Genomic DNA, 22,568 nt, shown 5'->3' with positions numbered 1-22,568 from the left:
ATTGCTGGTGTGTGGTGTGTACTTCCCATACATCCAAGCATCTCGTTTCCTGATGGCAGCCATCCGTCAAATGCCATAAAAAAGCCAAATAAAATTCTTGTGTGGTATTCTCAGTTAATTCATTATGAATTTGGAAGTATTCTGTGACTTTAAAGGGATATTTTCCCCTTTTAAAATGTATTACTTTGTGACAGTATATTGAATCACAGAACCTCATATCATCTCATAAAGGATTCTGCTTTAAAACCGCCTGAAGCTCACATTGGTAATAAAAATTGTAGCAGCGAGACAAAAAAATAGCTTGAGGGAAAATGACGTTATTGTAGTAATTGTTGTAATTACAGAGTAGGCCCACATGATTTTAATACACTTTTTCCATCGCAGCCACGATGACTCATCCAACAACTTAGCAGCTCTTCATTGATATTTTTAGCTTCAACACCAAAGACACACAATTGTCCTCCATGACAACAATGTCTAATTATCCAATTTTTTTTTAATTTTATTAACATCACTCTTGGCAGTTTGGGATGTCCAAAAGTTACAAGTTAATTTATAATTCATGGCTATGACTATAATAACGAATAATGAATGTAGCATGCTCACTCCCTCTCTTATGAAGCTTCCAGGGGTAATCAAAATGAGAGCTGCTTCTTCCTACTTCTTTTCTGATATGAATTGCGTAGTTTTTTTGACCTTTGTATTGAGTTGTGGACTCCTATAGAGCAGCTAACCGGCACAAAAACTTCTTAGATCTTCCAGAATCTGCACCTATTCCAGCTTTTTTTTTTTTTTAAATTGCTTTCTGACAAAAACGGTAAGATTTAATTTTCATTCATTCATTCATTTTCTACCGCTTATCCTCACAAGGGTCATGGGGAGTGCTGGAGCCTATCCCAGCTGTCTTCAGGCGAGAGGCGGGGTACACCCTGGACTGGTGGCCAGCCAATCACAAGGCACATTTGACAAACAACCATTCACACTCACATTCATACCTATGGACAATTTGGAGTCGCTAATTAACCTAGCATGTTTTTGGAATGTGGGGGGAAACCGGAGTACCCGGAGAAACCCCACGCATGCACGGGGAGAACATGCAAACTCCACAGCTGGGATTGGTGGGATTGAACTCGGGTCTCCTAGCTGTGATGTCTGCGCGCTAACCACTCGACCGCCAACTCGCAAACTAGAGAGCTAGCGTCCTAAATGGTAAGTTATTTCCTTTAAACTTAAATAGCCAAAAACTTACCACTTCCACACGGATAGGGAGGATAACTATTAACAGTTATTTAACCTTTAACATGAACATTAATCAAATGTAATAATTTTTTCTGGGTACATGATACCATACAGCATCCATATCAAACTTGCGCAGGCCGCCCTAACAATAAACTTCCTCAAACTAGTGTCCTGCGGGCCACATTTGGCCCGCGGGCCGCGTGTTTGAGACCCCTGTCAATAAAATAATAAACCATAGTAACAACACTGACCTTAAACAACCCCAAACGTCTCTGGGTCCAGCTAGCTATTACGTTACGTTAACACTAAATGCCTCGATTAGACATCCCTGTAGAGAGCTTTACATGGCAGCTTTATATTTGGGGGGGGGGGGTGGGGGGTCTCATTATGACTCCATAAACCGTGCTACCTGTGAACCAGCTAAACACCCATAGGTGTCTGGTGTGCATAAATGCTTTGCAAACACACTCATAAAGTCAAAAATGGATGCGCTGCAGCTTTAAATGGACGCTAATTGCTCTGTGTTGATATTAATAATATATGTGTGTGCAATTGCAGCAAGTTCTCCTTAAGCTGCTGTAATTAAAACACGGAGTACGGTCGAGGTGGTGATGTTGACAGTTTGAAGTTGCGCGACCGTATTGAACCCGCCCTCCTCATAACCTTCACGCTTCCTTTTCTCAGCCTCCTCCTATATCTTCTTTTTACTTTCCATTACTCCCATAAGCCTATGCATCATCTCTTCTTAATTCCTCTACCACCGCTACGGATTATTTATTATAAATCACGTTGCACCAAAGAAGTGGAATTTACTTTAGTAAACCCTGAAGACCGTGGTGACACCTGAGCTTTTTATGCTTTTAAGTGTGAAACCCATGGAAGTCTTTGTGCATAGTGTAGACGCTGGAATATGGTACAAACAGGCCGAAAAATGAAAGTTTTATGATTTGAACAGCACTGGAATAAATACGTACATGCAATATTGAAACAAGACGATAAGTGAAGTAATCTGTTGGGATTGTAGAATGATGTAACATATTTAAATGTGTGATTCAGGATGGAGAAGAAGTCGTTTATCATTATACTGCATATTGCTACAGCATACTCTACTAATCCCTAATTGGGTAATTGGAAGAACACATAAACGTATTCAGCAAGCATTTTTGTTACGGGATATCTTCCCAAGGGATGATAGGGTGCACACGTTCAGGATAATACTGTTGAACTTGCTGTACTTTAGAGAAGACAGTACTGATTACAGAGTACAGCAGTACTGATTTAGTATTCACTGAAAATGAGTCAACACAGCCATTATTGTCTAAATAGCTGGCAAAGTCGTAAGATAAATGTGTATTGGTGCATGGTCTCAGGCTGCCTGAGTGCTGCCAGCATTGGGGAGCTGCGGTTCACAGAGGAGAAATATGAATTATAGCATTCTTATACTTCAGTGTTACCCGCCCTTTTTGTCTTGTGTACCATACATCCATCCATTCATCCATTTTTTATACCGCTTATCCTCATCAGGGTCACGGGGGTATGCTGGAGCCTATCCAAGCTGAGAGGCGGGGTACACCCATTTTTATTTTCATTTTCATTTTTATTTCTATAATAATAATAATTTATTATTATTATTATTATTTTATAATAATAATAATAATGATAATAATAATAATAATAATAATAATAATAACAATGATATTATTATTATTATATATTATTATATAATCATATAAATCACTAGTTTCCTGTGTGTATGCTAGTGGCCCCGCCTCTCTTCCTACCTGTTTGGAGGCAAGAGATAAGCAAAACAAACACACTTGCACATGGCAATATATGGAGGCCGGCAAGATTATGGAGTTGATTTTTTATTTATCATGCGATTCATTAATTAACAGGAACACCCCTACTCCTTTTTTTTTTTTTATAGAAGATTAAATAAAATGCTTGCTTGCAAGCCGAGTGAAGTTTAAAAAAGTAATTTCCGGTCCAACCTCACTCAGCAACTTTTCCTCAACCCCCTTAGTGTTTACAACCTTCATTTGAAAAAATCCTTTAGAATTGAGTTGAAAACCTCCCTGAAATTTTGCCGACTTGGAAGCAGCGGGGAAACTTGGGAATTAGCATAGCAAAGATGTCAATCAAAGATCCTTGTAACGGCATGACTCCATTTGAGAGTTGTCAGCTACTCTCAGATTTTTTTTTTTTTTATTATTTGTCGACGACAGCAACAGCTAGCCTGTGGGAGCAGAGATGGCTTTGAGGCCCTGCTCGGCGTCGTCGTCGTCGTCGTCACCTATCTGCACACGCACGTACCAACTGGTAGAGAATATGGATGGAATAGATTAAAACGGGACAGACAGTGAGAAATATGGAGCGTCTTTATGAGCCAAACGAGAGCATGGTCGCATATATAACAGCAGCCATTATGGTCATTAGTCTTTTACTCCAATCCACTTGGCTCACATTCCATCCACGCTATCGTGCCAGCCTTCACTAAAAGCCTGAAATAGCCTTCTTCTTAGATTATGCACGGGGACATAAATAGATGGCAGCGGGACAATTCCTTCACTGGTGCTGACACATCGGATGGTTTTCAAGACGGGAATCAATGAATTGGAACATTTATCAAACAAAAGTTCAAGAGAAAGTCAAATATTTTACAGTGAGACCATTTTTGGAATCTTAAAAATGTTTGATTGGACATTTCGACTGGACACGAGGAAGGCATCATTACAATTATTAGGAAAATGTCATTTTAGGTCAGTGGGTGCAGTAACCAGTACTTTCTAAAAATATTTTTTAAAAGCTACGGAAGATAATAAAATGGAAGAAAATAAGGTGTGAAAAACTAATAACTAATTACACAAGTTAAGAAAATTTTTTTTGCATAATTATACTTTTAATTATACTTTTCTATAAATGTGGTTAGAATGTTGTATCCTCGTGTTAAACAATGCCAAAGTTTCAGATAATGATGTTTTCATATTTGTAAGTGAGCCCTGGGATGGCTCAAAACGTTTGATTTCAAAGAGTTTTTTTCAACACCGGCTCCCTGTGATGTCACAGTGAGTCAGACTTCCTTATATGGGCGTTCCCGAATCCAAGCTGTAGAACTGCCCTCTCCCCACTCTGCTGGACTGTGAAGATTTCACCATGTTAGAATGGCACCGTTTTGGAAATACAGCTGGAATAGGTTTAGATTCTGGAGGATCTAGAAAGCTGCTAGAAAGCTGCTCTACAGGAGCTGTCGAAAGCTGTCGTAGCTGCTCTACAGGAGTCTACAACTCAATGCAAAGGGTTGAAAAATGAGCACAATAGGTCCCCTTTAATTCATGCACATCATGGCAAGCTAAGTCAGATAGAGGCACAGTGTAGCATCTCCACAGTCACACAGCCTGACTTGAACGCATCAACAGTAGTAGTAATTCCAACACCATTAATCATTTGCCATCCTTTGTAATTTTACTTTTTTTTTTACATGTCACTGAGAGCCTTTAAGGGCACCGTGTATTACGTGTATTGTTAGCTAGCTTATACTAACTTGTTTTGAATGGCCATATTTCACACATTATTGCAAGTGGTGATTAATCACAATTGATTAAGTTGATTAAAACATTTAATCATTTGCCATCCTTTGTAATTTTACTTTATTTTCTATTAATTAAATCTATTTAATTTAATTCGAATTGTTCAAATTATTTATTTCATTCAAATTATTGTTAGCTAGCTCATACTAACTTGTTTTGAATGGCCATATTTCACACATAATTGCAAGTGGTGATTCATCACAATTGATTAATTTGATTAAAATATTTAATCATTTGCCATCCTTTGTAATTTGACTTTATTTTCTATTAATTAAATATATTTAATTTCATTCAAATTGTTCAAATTATTGTTAACTAGCTCATACTAACTTGTTTTGAATGGCCATATTTCACACATAATTGCAAGTGGTGATTAATCACAATTGATTAATTTGATTCAAACATTTAATCATTTGCCATCCTTTGTAATTTGACTTTATTTTCTGTGAATTAAATCTATTTAATTTAATTCAAAGCTCCCTGAGTGATGATTTGGTGGTCAAGCTAACCTACTGGTGTGACGACGATGATGATGATGATGATGAACATACTGCGTAATTAGACAGAAGTCTCCTCACGTTCGTCTTCCCGTCTTTGAGTTTCCGACCTTGCAAGGTCAGCGTGATATTAATACATGTCACTGAGAGCCTTTAAGTACAAGCGAGGAATGTGTTGTTGCCGCAACACACAGCGAGGAAGGTTGAGCTTGATGGTGATGATGATGATGATGATGATGATGGTGAAGCTCGCTGTAAATGACACATGGTGTGGTGGAAAAAGATCGACCTTGGACTATTGTTTCCTTGGTTATCTCTCTTTCTTCCTGATCAGTATTCACTGCAGCTGAAAACAAACCCCTCGCTGATTGTGTGTATGTGTGTGTGTGTGTGTGTGTGCTGACTAAAAATGTACTGCAAATAATAACATAGCCCCTTTACGTTTTTGGCCTTTTATCCTAAGGCGGTCATATTCAGGATCAATTTTGAGAACATTTATGATACAAAAGAAAATATTTTTCCCATAAGACATCATGTAAATCCAATTTATCTGTTCCAGACATCAACAAATAGTCACAAAAGATATGATTTATATATTTAAATGTAACATTTAACACCATGTGTGCAATGTTTATATGTCATGCTTGAGCTGCTTGAAGGACATCGAGTGTACTGTTTAATCTATTGACCACATATTATTAAACTCACCTACTTAGTGTACTCGGTGTACTACCCATAAAGGTCCCAATGGACTGCACACCATTTAAAAAAAAAACCTATTTATAGATAAAAAAACGTATTGCTGCTGAAACTTGTTTTGTGCTGGCACACCATGTTATTTTGCCCTACTTCAAGCTCCTGCACTTTTACGTGTTTTCATCAAAGGAACTGTTTGCAACCGCCTGAAAAAGACACCGCCAGAGCTCAGCAAAGGGCTTCTGTGTGTGTTACCTGAAACGTAGTTTACATGCTCGGAGCAGGAATGGGGGCGGGATATAATGCTTGCAACGCATTTGAAAGTTAGCGCCCTTTAGGCAGCCACATAACAAATTGAAATAAATAAATGTAATTTTGGTACGGTGGTTGAGTGGTTAGCGCGCTGACCTCGCAGCTAGGAGGACTAGGGTTCGATTCCACCCTCGGCCATCTCTGTGTGGAGTTTGCATATTCTCCGGGTACTCCGGTTTCCTCCCACATTCCAAAAAACATGCTAGGTTAATTAGCGACTCCAAATTGTCCATAGGTATGAATGTGAGTGTGAATGGTTGTTTGTCTATATGTGCCCTGTGATTGGCTGGCCACCAGTCCAGGGTGTATCCCGCCTCTCGCCCAAACACATCTGGGATAGGCTCCAGCAACCCCCCCCCCCATGACCCTCGTGAGGATAAGCGGTAGAAAATGAATGAATTACTGTTTTGTGGTTGAATACAACCCCAAAATATATTAATATTAATAGTCCAAAAAATTATGATACCATATCATGATATAGTAAAGGAAATATTGCACTATCATCGTTCACTCTGTTGTGAAGTTGTGGAATTGCCGTTTGTGACACGTATTTTCTTGCAGGCCATTCATACTGTCTGTCAAACATTTGCAGCATTTCTTGAAAGGAATTCTTTATTATTAGACTATTAGCCACTGGTTAATTAGCGACTCCAAATTGTCCATAGGTACATAGGTATGAATGTGAGTGTGAATGGTTGTTTGTCTATATGTACCCTGTGATTGGCTGGCGACCAGTCCGGGGTGTACCCCGCCTCTCGCTCGAAGACAGCTGGGATAGGCTCCAGCACCCCCGCGACCCTTGTGAGGAAAAAGCGGTAGAAAATGAATGAATGAAGGATAAATGTAATTTTTAAAATAAATAGGATATTGACTGTATTTTTCAGTGTAGGCACTTATTCTTGTCAGGTACTTGCTTTGTGTGTGTGTGTAGGTATCTGTCTGTCAGTGTGATAGATTACTTGGTGAAGGCCAATCGACTGGCTGCATAAGACGGCGTAAACCTGCCACTTTGTGATCTTGTCTTCCCTCTTGAGTCATTTTCCGTATGTTCTCCTCTCTCCACAGCTTGGGTCCATACTCTCATCTCTCACATCCGGCGGACCTGCAGTCCAGCTGCTGGCACCACATCTCCCCCCCCCCCCATGCTACAGCTACATGCTACGGTACACCTGCAGGACATTTCTTCTCATTGTTCTCCCGATAATTGTGTCATTGCACACAGAACAACAGACTGAGTAGGTGTCCAGTATGTTAATATAACACATGAACAGTTATTCAGCTCCACAATAGCATAAATAACTGTAATAACTTGGAAATTCATTCATTCATTTTCTACCGCTTATCCTCACAAGGGTCGTGGGCGTGCTGGAGCCTACCCCAGCTGTCTTCGGGTGAGACTGGACTGGTCGCCAGCCAATCACAGGGCACATATGGACAAACAACCAGAGTACCCGGAGAAAACCCACGCATGCACGGCGAGAACATGCAAACTCCTCACAGAGATGCCCATGGGGGGAATTGAACCCGTATGTCATAAGCCTGCGCGCTAACCACTCCTCCAACATGCAGCCCACCTTTGAGGTTGAATAGGCTAAATTAACATAGCAGACGGCTTCACGGCAACTGAGTGGTTAGCACGCAGGCCTCACAGCAAAGAGACCCAAGTTCGATTCCACCCTCAGGCATCTCTGTGTGGAGTTTGCATGCTCTCCCCGTGCATGCGTGGGTTTTCTCCGGGTACTCCGGTTTCCTCCCACATTCCAAAAACATGCTAGGTTAATTAGCGACTCCAAATTGTCCATAGGTATGAATGTGAGTGTGAATGGTTGTTTGTCTATATGTGCCCTGTGATTGGCTGGCGACCAGTCCAGGGTGTACCCCGCCTCTCGCCCGAAGACAGCTGGGATAGGCTCCAGCACCCTCCTGTGACCCTTGTGATGATAAGCGGTAAAAAATGAATGAATGAATGAGCAAATTAATCATTTGAGTGTTAAGTTGCTGTGTGATGAATTTAGTGCTGTTAGTAATGTGTTCTTTGAAAGATGACACAGTGTGTCAGACCGTTGACCTCTTGAGATTTTCGATGGGTTAACATTATTTGGCTCCAAATTTTCCATAGGTATGAATGTGAGTGTGAATGGTTGTTTGTCTATATGTGCTCTGTGATTGGCTGGCGACCAGTCCAGAGTGTACCCCGCTTCTTGCCCAAAGACAGCTGGGATAGGCTCCAGCACCCCCCTGTGACCCTTGTGAGGATAAGCGGTAGAAAATGAATGAATGAATGAACAAATGAATCATTTGAGTGTTAAGTTGCTGTGTGATGAATTTAGTGTTGTTAGTAATGTGTTCTTTGAAAGATGACACAGTGTGTCAGACCATTGACCTCTATATGTGCCCTGTGATTGGCTGTCGACCAGTCCAGGGTGTACCCCCCCTCTCACCCGAAGACAGCTGGGATAGGCTCCAGCATCCCTGTGACCCTTGTGAGGATAAGCGGTATAGACAAACAACATATAGACAAACAACCATTCACACTCCAATTGGTGACAATTTGGAGTCGCTAATTAACCTAGCATGTTTTTGGAATGTGGGAGGAAACCGGAGTACCCGGAGAAAACCCACCCATGCACGGGGAGAACATGCAAACTCCACACAGAGATGCCCGAGGGTGGAATTGAACCCTGGTCTCCTAGCTGTGGGGTCTGCGCGCTAACCACTAGGCCGCCGTGCCGCCCAAAGGTCAACATGTAGTACAAAAAAACCACCTTATGTGTTCGTCCACTCTTGTAAGAGACGCCTCGTTTGTATCACTCCTCTACATCCTCTTTAAAAACAGCCCGTAACTCCTTGCTTGTAACCCCATGGCGGCTTTCATCATATCTCCTGTCAAAAACAACCACCTCCAACACCGGGACCACACATCAATGACAAACCTTCTTATCGATGGCCTAAAAAAAAAAAAACGAGCGGAGCAGGCCAGCACCAAGGACAGCTGCAACAGCAGGAGGCGGCGGTCATGGTGGTGGGTAGTGTCGCTGAGAGAAAAACGACAAATGTGTGACTGCCAGGATATCGACCCAGAGAAGGAGAGAAAGAGCGATAGAGTGTCCTGTGTGTCTGACATTTCTGGAGCTGCTGTTTTTTTGCCGTGTGGGGAGAGTTCAAATTGAAGAACATCATTTAGAACATTTGTCTTGGGGCATCTTGGGGGGTGCGGCTCTTACTTATTTGGACCAATAAAAGGGGACGCAGGGGTGATGGCTTGTGGCTCCGAAACAGCACAGGAGTGAATGAGGGAGTGAGAAAGAGATTCGTACTCTTTTCTACTTTGTCTGTGGGGCGCTTTGCTTTTCATGCACCAGTTGATCTTCATTCTAGTTCAGGGGTCTCAAACTCAATTTACTTGGGGGCCACTCGAGCTAGGGTCTGGGCGAGGCTGGGCCGTATCAGGTTTTACAAAAAAAAAAAACGTATTTATTAAAAACAGAAAAATGAACAAACTTTGCTTTGGTTCCGATTTTCTACAATAAAAGCTCTGATAAAACATTCCACTGTTCTCAAATATCTTACTTTTTATTTTTCTACACAAAATAAGATGAAAAATAAATAAACAAATCAAGAATAAAGAAAATCAATCAATCAGTAATAAATAAATAAATATAATAATAACAATAAAACAGCAAATAATAAAAACTTAAGAAACCACATATAGTTGGTGTGTAGACAAATTTTTTTTTCAGATTAAAATGAACAAAGCATTATTAGAGCCCTGTAGACATGACAAAACACGACTATAGTCACATTTATACTCTTTTTATTTACAACATATTGCACAACTGCAGGGTCTTGAGACACATGCTAACTCGCAAACTAGAGAGCTAGCGACCTAAACGGTAGCTTTCAAGTTATTTCCTTTAAACTTAAATAGCCAAATACTTACCACTTCCACACGGATAGGGAGGATAACTATTAACAGTTATTTAACCTTTAACATGAACATTAATCAAACGTAATAATTTTTTCTGGGTACATGATACCATACAGCATCCATATCAAACTTGCGCGGGCCGCACTAACATTAAACTTTCATATCAAGGCGGGGGCCTCAAACTAGTGTCCTGTGGGCCACATTTGGCCTGCGTTGAATTCACAGCTTTTGATTTTTGATTTCCGAGCAGACTTAATGCAGCAAATACGTCCGCAGACAACACATGGGTGCTGTTATGATTTTCAGTGTCACTGAATGCACCTCGCTATAGTCTAGCGCAGGGGGTCAGCAACCCACGGCTCCAGGTTGTGGAGGATTTCTGCTGTTTTTGCTGTGTGTTTGTTGCCGCAGTTTGGGTTTGCGTTGCTTTTGTGGCTTTTTTATTTTGTGATCAAACTACAGTATAACTTTATTTGGCTTGTTGGCTTCCTGTCGCGAGCGAGCCACGGTGGTTGAGTGGCGAGGAGGAGTGTTTTTTTTTTTTGGAGGTACACATGAAGCACATTGTTGCTTGTGTGGTGTGTGCTAGCATCTTCGGGTTTTCAGGGACTGAGATCAACGCTGGTACTTTCGGGATCTCCCTGCAAAGTCCCAAAAATCGCTGATCAGCGATTCAACGATTTGATGCAGTTGATTCAACAATCAACAATCGTCAAATTGTAAAAAAAAAAAAATGTCACATGATCAAGATTGTACCATTCTGACTTAATGCCACGACCCAAATATTTGTTGGAAAGTAACAATGGTAACCAAAAGTTACCAAATACTTTAGTTCTGAATGTTTACATAAGCTGAAATACCTGACGGCATTATTCCAACCATGTTCCTCAAAGGTTTCCTAAAATCAATGTTCAGTATAATTACCTGGAGGCATTCATGATGTATCATCGTTGCCGCCCTCATACTCGACTCCTAGCTGTTGTCTTTGTATCATCATTATGCAAACAATGTGCTGACAGTGATGAATAGCCACGCCGTGAAATTGCCCTCTCCCGATAAAGTTGATGTCCTGTTTTTAATTTTCACCCCCCCTCGCCCCCTCCTCTCTGCTTACATATGTGTGGCCTCAGCCGAGTAAAATATGCTCATGGAGACTGAGAGTTGAAAAGGTCATCTACGGACCTGGAAGAAACGTGGCGGAGTGCAGGACTGGCTGCTAAATGCCAGGCACCGGCTGGACGGGTGTTAGAACGCATGGCCGCGGGCGAGGTCACGAGGTGCGATTCAAGCATATCCATCACTTCATCGTCCGCCCGGGTAAAAGGCCACAAAGAACGCCGACAGGGCTTCTGAGGGTCACGTCAGCGCGCGCGTGCGAGAGAGAGAGAGAGAGACAGTGAAAGATGGACGGGAATGAAAGGAGATTGGGAATGTGATTGTGTTTTTTATGCTGGAGGAGTGATGGTGAAACATGTCGGAGATGATTGGGAGAGGCAGGATGAAGAGGGATGGTGGGAGATGTCTGTGATTAGAGCTCTCTATCAAGCTCACTGCAGCAGGAAGACAGGAATGACGTTCCATAAAGAGCATGAACAACTTGGGATGGGCTCTTGACTTGATTTACTTGATGGACGAGTTGAACAATCAATGCCTCAATTAATTATTTTCCTTTTTTAATCCAATGGAAAAACTCTGCATTGATAGCGTTGTAGTGGTTGCTAGTTAGAGAAGTTGTGCACTGGACGTCTAGTTGACAGTACGGCTTTTAGCTCGACAGTTACCACTCAGAATTCCAGGACAAAAAACACTGCTGAACAAAAACAACATTCCCAGCAAAACTATGATTTTCGCATAAGTGTCCTTTGGGAAAATACTCTGAGGTGTAACAGGACAAAAGTAAAATTTTTGGAATGTGTGTCCCATTACATCTGACGTAAAAAGCCCCGTGAAACACCCCATTTGAGAAAAAAAAAACCATCATACCAACAGTAAAATATGGTGGAGGTAGTGTGATGGTCTGGGGCTGTTCTGGTGTTTCTGAACAAATGACAAAATAGAACCACGCATTCTGCTGTTTACCAAAAAAATCCTAAAGGAGAATGTCCAAATATCTGTTCGTGACCTGAAGTGGTCATGACTCCACATAAGAAAGACACGGAGCAGGACAGAATTCCAAGACAAAAAACACTGCTGAACAAAAAGAACATTAAGGCTTGTCTCAATTTTGCCAGCAAAACTATGATTTTGGCATTAGTGTCCTTTGGGAAAATACTCTGAGGTGTAACAGGACAAAAGTAACATTTTTGGAATGTGTGTGTCCCATTACATATGACGTAAAAAGTAACACTGCATTTGAGAAAAAAAAAACATCATACCAACAGTAAAATATGGTGGAGGTAGTGTGATGGTCTGGGGCTTTTCTGGTGTTTCTGGACAAATGACAAAATGTAACTACACATTCTGCTGTTTACCAAAAAAATCTTAAAGGAGAATGTCCACATATCTGTTGGTGACCTGAATTCCAAGACAAAAAACACTGCTGAACAAAAACAACATTAATGTTTGTCTCAATTTTGCCAGCAAAACTATGATTTTCGCATGAGTGTACTTTCGGAAAATACTCTGAATACTCTGGAGTGTAACAGGACAAAAGTAAAATTTTTGGAACGTGTGTGTCCCATTACATCTGACGTAAAAAGTAACACCGCATTTGAGAAAAAAGACCATCATACCAACAGTAAAATATGGTGGAGGTAGTGTGATGGTCTGGGGCTGTTCTAGTGTTTCTGAACAAATGACAAAATGTAACCACACATTCTGCTGTTTACCAAAAAAATCTTAAAGGAGAATGTCCACATATCTGTTGGTGACCTGAATTCCAAGACAAAAAACACTGCTGAACAAAAACAACATTAAGGCTTGTCTCAATTTCCCAAGCAAAATGAAGATTTTCGCATGAGTGTCCTTTGGGAAAATACTGAGGTGTAACCGGACAAAAGTAACATTTTTGGAATGTGTGTGTCCCATTACATCTGACGTAAAAAGTAACACCGCATTTGAGAAAAAAACATCATACCAACAGTAAAATATGGTGGAGGTAGTATGATGGTCTGGGGTTGTTCTGGTGTTTCTGGACAAATGACAAAATGGAACCACGCATTCTGCTCTTTACCAAAAAAATCTTAAAGGAGAATGTCCAAATATCTGTTCGTGACCTGAAGTGGTCATGACTCCACATAAGAAAGACACTGAGTCGGACAGAATTCCAAGAAAAAAAATGTGTGTGTCCCATTACATCTGACGTAAAAAGTAACACCGCATTTGAGAAAAAAGAACATCATACCAACAGTAAAATATGGTGGAGGTAGTGTAGATACAAAGTATCTTTTATCTTTAGCTAGCAAAATTGAGCAAATACCTTCAGTGGCAAGACCTTAAAAATACTGGAAAATCCCTCCAAAGTGGCTGAATGATAACAATTCCTCCACAGTGCCGTCAGATATGCTTGATTGCAGTTGTTACTGTTAAGAGTGGCCCAACCAGTTATTAGGTTTGAGGGCAATCACTTCTTCACACGGGGCCATGTTGCTTTGGATGTGTTTAATTGTTTTGTCCTTGAATCATATTGAAATTTTCTTAATGATCTGAAACATTTTTTTTTTATTTTGAAACAGTTTCTTGTATCATGTAAATGGTCTGTCATCACTCATGTGGTAAAGAACGGAGACCCGTCGCCACACACCGTCACAATAAGAAGCGCAGATGACAACATCCCGACAGGATTTTAAGGGGGGAAGCAAAAACGCCTTGTCAAACATTGTTGTAGAAGCAAGAGGAAACAGGAAAGGACAGAAAGCCAAAGACGTAATTATGAAGCTAGAAAGCCAGCCAGGCAGAGATACGAAGCGAGGCGGTGAGAGGAGTAAAGATAGGCTAGCTGGGTGAGGGTTGGGGACGCAAGGGTCCGCTAAAGCGCTAAAGAGGCTGAGCGGGAAAAAGCAATTCAGAGCTCTGATCAGATTGCTATTGAATGTGCACGAATTAGACCTTGGCCTCCAAGTCGTCTTGGCGTGCAGATCTGTTTCTAACGGCCCACACAGAACATGCCAAAACCCAAAATCCAATGTGCACTGTGGTTCCGTCACAGTTTGAGACAACAACATGTGGATGTAAGGCAGGAAAATCACTAAATTAGGATCAATTACTGTTTTGGATATGGGAAGGAACGATCGTCTTGTTGTGTTTGTGTGCACACATAGGTACTGTTATGGTTTTCAGTGTCAGTGAATGCACTGGTAATGAATGGAATGGTAATGGTAATGGTATTATTTCATTTGAACATGCATCAGATTACAATTGAATGCATCACATAAACAGTTCACAATTCCACATGTCCAAAAGGAGTAGGAAGAAGCAAAGCTTATTAAATCCTACCCATCCATCTGGTACTTTAACAATCAGTAACTGTTACATTTGTTCACTTCCTGCTTTCCTAAGGGCAAATAATAAAAACTTAAGAAACCACATCTAGTTGGTGGGTAGACAAATTATTTTTTTCAGATTAAAATGAACAAAGCATTATTAGAGCCCTGTAGACATGACAAAACACGACTATAGTCACATTTATACTCTTTTTATTTACAACATATTGCGCAACTGCAGGGTGTTGAGACACATGCTAACTCGCAAGCTAGAGAGCTAGCGACCTAAACGGTAGCCTTCAAGTTATTTCCTTTAAACTTAAATAGCCAAAAACTTACCACTTCCACACGGATAGGGAGGATAACTATTAACAGTTATTTAACCTTTAACATGAACATTAATCAAACGTAATAATTTTTTCTGGGTACATGATACCATACAGCATCCATATCAAACATGCGCGGGCCGCACTAACATTCAACTTTCATATCAAGGCGGGGGCCTCAAACTAGTGTCCTGCGGGCCACATTTGGCCCGCGGGCCGCGTGTTTGAGACCCCAGTTCTAGTTCATACCCAAGGTGTTTGGGGGGGTTGAAATGGTAATGGTTTTATTTCATTTGAACATGCATCAGATTACAATTGAATGCATCACATAATCAGTTCACAGTTCCACATGTCCAAAAGGAGTAGGAAGAAGCAAAGCTTATTAAATCCTACCCCTCCATCTGGTACTTTTACAATCAGTAACTGTTACATTTGTTCACTTCCTGCTTTCCTAATATAGTTGGAGTCCTTGGTCCAGGACTCCAGTCTTAGGACTCCAGCCCTGAGTGTATAAAAGACCGGACGGGGAAGGGAAGGGTGCTTTTTTTGCAGCTGCGCTGTAATAAGACCTGCTTACTTGTAGGCATACAGGGACTGCAGATAAGCCTGGACGTCTGTATTAGGTATTGTTGTCAGGAATAAATAATCTGGTTCTCATTCTATAATTTGGTTCTTTAAGATTCCCTTATCCTCTATTCGAAACCCACTTAGAGTCCTCAGGGGGAGGATTTCTACAGTACTTTCGGGATCTCGCCGCAAAGTCCCAAAAATCGCCGTGTCGATTTGCGATCGACGGGTTGGCGATAGATTGTTACATCACAAGTTTCTGACACAGTTTAACACAACAATGGTGTTGCTGCTGTGGGAGATTATTGCGGATTATATTAATGTGGTTTGCCCATTTGTACTGCTTAGTGCTGCTGATAAGATGCTTGCTATTGAGTACAATGGTCATTGTTATCAATATTAGACAGGGATCCCAGCGTATTGTGTTGTTGTAAAGAGGCAATGCAAAGCGCTGTTGTTGCTTAACACAAAGAGTATTGTACAGGATTGACACTCAGCCCATGCAGGCAGGGAGACGAGAACATTTTCAAGGAAGGAGCCTTTGAATGATGTCGTTTTTTTTCCCGCCATTCTTGTTTAACCCCTTAAATCCTGGGATCGAGACGCTCGTTAGAAAAAGACATATGCAAATGAAATAATATGCATCAAAGTAAAAAGGAGACTTTGATGGTTGCCGTAAATGTCAACATGTACACATCTATTCTAATTCTGCTGGAGAGGAGTAAATGAAAAGGAAAGATACAGTACTTTAATGATAGTGGTAAACGGTGTTTGTAGTTTCATGACGTCATTATAATCAATACATCAATTAATTGCACTATTAATACAAACAAATTTGCTAATTTTGCCAGCCTCAATATATTGACGTGTGGTTTATTTTCCTATTTTACTTTCTCTCCACAAAACAGAATGGATGACAAGAGGGTTCACTCTGTGATTTTGTTTCTCGGCAATAATTTGTAAGAAAAATATTTGTTATTGTGACAGACCCATCTTCAATGTTTGCCCATTTCATTGCTTATGGTTTGAATTATCTTCCAGGCCTGTGGATATTCTATTCATCACAGGCAAAATCATCTGACACATTTGTAAGTTAAATAAAAGGCAAATAAAGTAAAGAATTTACGAAAAGTACATATAACGGCATTCTGTTTTATTATATTTTAAAAAATGTTTTTCGTTTCAATGCAGATCCAGTAGGTCTGAAGTTGGTAACCCATAACAAGATGGTGTTTCGAGTGTATGGTACTGGATCATGTCTACCAAGATTGAAGTGCAAACGGAACGCTCGTTGTGTTGAAGTTACAGATTCGTTTGTTTTGCTAAACGTTTCCACAATGAAAGTGTGATGATGCTCACCAGTCCGATTCATGGCAGAAATAAAAAACAATGGCATTGTAAAGAAAAATGGCATTATATGAAAAAAATGGAATTACCTTATTTTCCGGCCTATAAGTCGCTGCGGAGTATAAGTCTCACAAGGCCAAAAATGCATAATTAGGTCGACAAACAAACAACAAAAACAAAATAAACAAAAGGTGTCCAGTGTTTATGTAACATAAACACTTTTTTCATTTATAAGTCGCTCTGGAGTATAAGTGGCAGGAACAGCCAACCTAGGAAAAAAAAGTGCGACTTATAGTCCGGAAAATACGGTATTTGGACGGTAATGATTCTTTTTTCAGTTGATTACCGTATTTTCTGGACTATAAGTCGCTCCGGAGTATAAATCGCACAAGGCCAAAAATGCATAATTAGGTCGAAAAAATCATACATAAGTCGCACTGGAGTATAAGTCGCATTTTTTTGCTGGTAATTTATTTTACAAACTACTTGACCAAAACAGACGTTACGTCCTTGTGGAAGGCAAGTTCTAACATTAATAAAAAAAATCGAGAACAGACTGAATAGGTGTAAGATATGCTAACACAATGGTTATTCAGCTACACAAAAAATAAACACAAAAGTGCTTTTATTTATGTAACATAAACACTTTTTTCATTTATAAGTCGCTCTGGAGTATAAGTCGCAGGAACAGCCAACCTAGGGAAAAAAGTGCAAGTTATAGTACGGAAAATACGGAACATGTACTTTTCGAAAATAAAAGCACTTTTTTGTTTCTTTACTTTATTTGCCTTTTATTTAACGTACATTTTGCCTGACCCTGTATTCTCAGGGTATTGAATTTATAGCAACTAGACTCTTCAGGTTCAAGGCTTCATCAGTTCCTGCTCAAAGACTAGGTGAGACACACACCAGTCAGACTTGATAGGACAGCTGTAGACTGAGAACAGGAATGGTTTTGTGGTTTCAAATGGAGTGCCAACAATCGTCGTTTAGGTGGTATCGCTTTCATTAGCCGGGCTTTATTTTAAGATGTGTAGCAAAGCCTGATTTTTTTTTTTTTTTTTTAAACGAGGCTGCCCTCCCAAATTTACGGCTATTGCCTTTTATTTCCATGTCCCTCCTGCGTGGCATTGTCATAGCCTTTAGCCTTACCACTTATTAACTCTCATTCATACAGGAGCACTCTCCGCTTTCCCTTTGTGTTCCTCTACAACAAGTGGAGTGGACTGTGCTATTTTCACTGCTCCGGGCCTCTTGTCTATTTCTGCCCTTCCTCTTCTGTATCTGCCCATTTGCCTTTTTTCCTCCTGCGGCAAGAGCTGCTGTGATTCTGCCCTCTCTCTTGTTATTATTTCCTTTCAGTGTTTCGTCTTTATCTCTGTGGTTCTTTCTCCTTTTTGGTTGCATGTGTCTTTTAGTCCTTTTTCCCTTCCCTCGTGACTTGCTGTGGATGTCAGAGATCTTGTACTCATGCTACACTGTCAGCACATTAGCCATTTTCACTTTTTTCCACAGGTATGAGCAATGGGAGCAAGAGTTAGCCGCACAGCAAAGAAAGCTTTCTTCTATTAAACATACATCAAATAAATATGTAGCCTAACTCGGTGTACGTATGGTTCGCTTAGACAACTGTAAATAAAGAGTGCAGGAAGGATGTGAGCCGTATTTAAGTGTGTCTGGCTGCCTCATTAGACGCCACTGCCTGGGAGTCAAATGAGAGAAAAATTAGGTTGAAAAATGTTTTTATTCCAGCTATATGCAGTGGTGTGAAAACATGTTTGCAGCCCTTCCTGTTTTTTTTTTTTTTTTTGCATGTTTGCCCCACTTAAATGTTGCATTGAGTCTCAGGATTGGCCCACTCATCTTTGCAGAATTGTTGTCATTCAGCCACATTGGTCTATTTGAGCATAAACCGCCTTTATAAGGTTATTCATCTCAATAGGCTTCAGGCTAGGATTTTGACAAGGCCACTTTTTTCTTCAGCCAATCAGAAGTGGACTTACTGGTGTGTTGTGGATCTTTGTCCTGATGCAGAACCCAAGTTGGTTTCAACTCGAAGTCACCAAGAGATTTTTGTTAGACAGCAGAATTCATGGGTGCACCGGCCGTCGAGTGGTTAGCGGTTAGGGTGGTTAGGGTTCGATTCCACTCTCGGCCATCTCTGTGTGGAGTTTGCATGTTCTCCCCGTGCATGCGTGGGTTTTCTCCGGGTACTCCGGTTTCCTCCCACATTCCAAAAACATGCTAGGTTAATTAGCGACTCCAAATTGTCCATAGGTATGAATGTGAGTGTGAATGGTTGTTTGTCTATATGTGCCCTGTGATTGGCTGGCAACCAGTCCAGGGTGTACCCCGCCTCTCGCCCGAAGACAGCTGGGATAGGCTCCAGCACCCTCCTGTGACCCTCGTGAGGATAAGCGGTAGAAAATGAATGGCAGCACGGTGTATGAGTGGTTAGCGCGCAGACCTCACAGCTAGGAGGACCAGGGTTCAATTCCACCTTCGGCCATCTCTGTGTGGAGTTTGCATGTTCTCCCCGTGCATGCGTGGGTTTTCTCCGGGTACTCCGGTTTCCTCCCACATTCCAAAAACATGCTAGGTTAATTAGCGACTCCAAATTGTCCATAGGTATGAATGTGAGTGTGAATGGTTGTTTGCCTATATGTGCCAAGTGATTGGCTGGCGACCGGTCCAGGGAGTGCCCCGCCTCTCGCCCGAAGACAGCTGGGATAGGCTCCAGCACCCTCCTGTGACCCTTGTGAGGATAAGCGGTAGAAAATGAATGAATGAATGAACAAATTAATCATTTGAGTGTTAAGTTGCTGTGTGATGAATTTAGTGCTGTGAGTAATGTGTTCTTTGAAAGATGACAGTGTGTCAGACCGTTGACCTCTTGAGATTTTCGATGGGTTGACATTATTTGGCTCCAAATTGTCCATAGGTATGAATGTGAGTGTGAATGGTTGTTTGTCTATATGTGCCCTGTGATTGGCTGGCGACCAGTCCAGGGTGTACCCCGCCTCTTACCCGAAGACAGCTGGGATAGGCTCCAGCATCCCTGAGAAAATGAATGAATGGTTGCTTTTATCACAGCAAGTCTCCCAGGTCCTGAAACGGCAAATCAGCACCAGACCATCACACTACCTCCACTATATTTTACTGTTGGTAGCGACACTAACATTAACATGTATCCTGAAACACTGCAATGATGGCGGCAACAAGAGTGGTTTACGTAGCCAATACAGTATCGCTAGCTGACTAGCTGCTAGAAACCGGATGGGAAAGCACCAATAGGTACCCTAGAGTGGGAAACAATAACGACTAGAAGGGTATATAGCAACGTTAATTTCAAGAGTTTGTCTCTCTTCACATTGTGATGTTAATTTCCATCTTTATCTCCGTACTTCTCCCCATATGATGGTCTTTCTTCTTCCTCTTCATTATCTCAAAGCAGTTTTGTCGTCCCCCAAAGGCAGTGTACTCTGCAAAACAATCTAATCTTCTTTGATTAGCTATTGTTCTGGAAGAGCGCTACCACACTACGTTGTCGCGTCTGTAAAAAAAAAGCTGCTCCAACTTGAACCGTGGCCTTGAAAGCGTCCTTTAGCCCTTGACATAGCAGAAGCAATGCATTTTGGGTACTGGAGAATTCTCTCATGCACACATAAATGCCTGATGCAGAAAATGCAGCAGAAGCAAATTATGCAGTCGGACGGTCGTTTCCACTCCCATGGCCTCCGAAGCTTCCCTGGGGAATCAGGAAACATTTTTCCAGGATGGGATTTGTAATCCCTTTAGGAGGCTCCCAGGTGGACCTTGGGTTTCAAATCAGTTGGATGTGCCCGGAATATCTCCGGAGCGGACGTCCCACTGGCATCCTGATCACATGACTATGACTTTAAATTGGTTTTAATGCAAAGTGTTTCATGTGAAGCTCTAAGAATAGCTTTGGAAGAACTTTAGTGTGCACATTTTGCACTTATTCTTTCGAATTTTATATCTAAAGTCAAAACTATTGGCTGTTAAAAATGCACTTTATTATTTATTTTCTAAATGCGTGAATTTATTATTATGTAGTTGTAGTATGAATTTTATCTCAATGAGTTATTTATTTTTCTTATCTTGTTTACTCTATTTTCATTGCTTTCTCTGTATGTGTGTTTATTTTATCCTTTCACTTCTTGCTCCTCACGGACTTCCGTAGTTGGCCCCAGCTTTGGTAGCACTTCCTGTCTTTGCCACACAACATGGTTGGCATCGACGGGGGTAAGTTCAGTTAAAGAACTGCAGATAAAATGTGTCGTTTAGTTTAAGATTTGGTCATCTGTGTTGTGTATATTGTTTTTTATGTCGATATATTTGTAATTTCAAGTGGTTTTATGTTATTTTGATCGTTGGTTTTAGTAAAAAATGGCTTCTTTTTATTTACAATTCTTCGTTACATTAGGCCCGTAGTGGTTTTTGTTACAATTACTAATGACTAATTTATGTCCCGTCTGTGTAGGGTGCAGAAGTGGAGGAAAAAGAACTTTATTTTCATTCTTTTGTCCATCCAGGTATGTGTTTTTCATTTTTATAATCATAATACTTTTTCGCGTGTCATTAATTGCTCCTTCTCCTTCTCTTCCCCCACTCCGTTACTTATGTTGGCCACTAGTCGGCAGTGTTGTAAAACATTGTAAATATAAAATCTTGTGTTTTGTTTACCATTAAAACAAGTACTTCTCTACTATTTAACATCCATGCACGTTAAATAGTAGCCTGCAAAGCAAATTCTTAAGTCAGAAATCGCTGTGTAATTCTTCAAAACATGATATTAGCTGGCACTTCACTCATACGCATCACTACTTCCTGAAGCTGCTCAAAGCATCATGGGAAATGCAGTTTTCAGCTCAATTCAGCAACATTTTACAGAGCATAGAGAGATATAGAATCTACCAAAGTTCTCATGTCAGCAGTTTCAACTACCTCTAACAATTACTGCAAAACTGTACAGCAGGAACTTCACGTCACCTTTTTTTTTTTTTTTCTCCAAGCCCCAGAAATCGTCACCGACCTTGACTGTTCATTTGCCTGTTAAATCGAGAGTTTTGCTTTTTATGCTGGCGGCAAACTAGCTAGCTTATAGAAGTGCTGGCTCAGCAAAGAGCGGAGATGCGGCTCACGGGCCATAAAGTGGACAATCGCCTCGACCTGACTGAGCCTTACGGTGAGCTCCATTAAGCACACGGGATGTACAAAGCTGAGTGGCACAGCACCTGGATGCTTTTCACCTCGGAAAGTTTTTTTTTTTTTTTTATTAGAGGAAAAACTGAGATGGCATGAAAGTGTTTAACATCCCGTCATTTCAGCATTTTCACAACAAGTATTGCAGTTGGCTTCTGCTTTAACTGCCCTTTTATTTATGTGCAAGCTTTTGTGATGAGTTGTGTTGCTGTGTGCAGTCTTTCTCTGTTGCTAGCAGCTTTCTAATATTGTTTGGACTATTTTTCTGCCATTTTGAATCATGTCTCATTAGTGTTTTGGATGTATATTGTTCAAAATCTAGCCTGGATGCTGGTTATTTAGAGCCGGGGCCTCAAACTAGTGTCCTGCGGGCCACATTTGGCCCCTGGCCACATGTTTGATATTAGTGCGGCCCGCGCAAG

The 22,568-nt window shown here is 40.9% G+C and overlaps 1 protein-coding gene and 1 long non-coding RNA gene across 2 annotated transcripts in view; one reads left to right on the top strand and one right to left on the bottom strand.

Moving 5' to 3' along the window:
• LOC131137851 (uncharacterized) overlaps positions 1 to 7,664 on the top strand; it is an 83,464-nt gene extending 75,800 nt beyond the window's left edge. Inside the window, exon 3 of the long non-coding RNA XR_009131987.1 lies at positions 7,397 to 7,664. This is a non-coding gene — a long non-coding RNA (uncharacterized LOC131137851). The remainder of the gene's footprint in view (positions 1 to 7,396) is intronic.
• kctd16b (potassium channel tetramerization domain containing 16b) overlaps positions 1 to 22,568 on the bottom strand; it is a 78,313-nt gene that overhangs the window by 38,131 nt on the left and 17,614 nt on the right. The gene's annotated exons all lie outside the window — the stretch shown is intronic.

This window comes from Doryrhamphus excisus, chromosome 11 (assembly GCF_030265055.1).
Source record: "Doryrhamphus excisus isolate RoL2022-K1 chromosome 11, RoL_Dexc_1.0, whole genome shotgun sequence".
NCBI classification, from domain to species: domain Eukaryota; kingdom Metazoa; phylum Chordata; class Actinopteri; order Syngnathiformes; family Syngnathidae; genus Doryrhamphus; species Doryrhamphus excisus.
This window is presented reverse-complemented; position numbering and strand designations above follow the sequence as displayed.